General features: G+C 41.9%; 1 non-coding gene across 1 annotated transcript; it reads right to left on the minus strand.

The window, feature by feature from the left end:
- Positions 1 to 241: 241 nt before the first annotated feature.
- LOC127088519 (small nucleolar RNA R71) lies at positions 242 to 348 on the minus strand. Its single transcript, XR_007790352.1, has one exon. It is a non-coding gene; the product is annotated as a small nucleolar RNA R71 (small nucleolar RNA).
- Between the last annotated feature and the right edge of the window lie 458 nt (positions 349 to 806).

Consider the following 806-nt stretch of genomic DNA (forward strand, 5'->3'; position numbering starts at 1 on the left):
ACAATTCGTGGGTCTCGCTACCGAGAAGCCAAACCAACATTTAAAAATATTTCTTCAATTAGCAGATACTTTTAAAACCAATGGAGCTTCTCCTGAGGCAATACGTTTAAGATTATTTCCTTTTTCCCTCAGAGATAAAGCCCTATCATGGTTAGATTCCCTTCCACCCAATTCCATTACGACTTGGGATAACCTTAGAAGAGTTTTTCTTGCTAGATATTTTCCCCCGAGTAAGACCGCCGTTCTTCGAAACCATATAACTAGATTTACCCAAAACCAAGGAGAATCGTTGTTCGAAGCTTGGGAGAGATATAAAGAGTTGTTACGAGCATGCCCACATCATGGTTTAGAAAATTGGTTAATCATTCAAACCTTCTATAATGGACTTCATTATAACACAAAGATGACCATCGACGCTGCCGCAGGCGGTGCTCTGATGAACAAACCTTATCCTGAAGCTAGTGCCTTCATCGAAGATATGGCTCAAAACCATCAATCATGGGGAGTCGAACGAGCGACAGTTGAGAAGAAGGAAGCCCAAGGAGGAGTGTATGAACTAAGCTCTATAGACATGATGCAAGCTAAAATGGACGCATTAGCCCTTAAAGTCGAGCATATGTGCATAAACCCGAATACTATAGCCGCAGTTTCGTCGGATTGTGAGATATGTGGAACCAAAGGACATCAATCTGCAGAACGCAGTCTATTAAATGAAACCCACTATGAGCAAGTAAACTACACCCAAGGGAACCCATATTCGAATACCTATAACCCTGGATGGAGGAATCACCCGAACTTCTCCTATA

This window comes from Lathyrus oleraceus, chromosome 5, assembly GCF_024323335.1.
Source record: "Lathyrus oleraceus cultivar Zhongwan6 chromosome 5, CAAS_Psat_ZW6_1.0, whole genome shotgun sequence".
Lineage (NCBI taxonomy): Eukaryota > Viridiplantae > Streptophyta > Magnoliopsida > Fabales > Fabaceae > Lathyrus > Lathyrus oleraceus.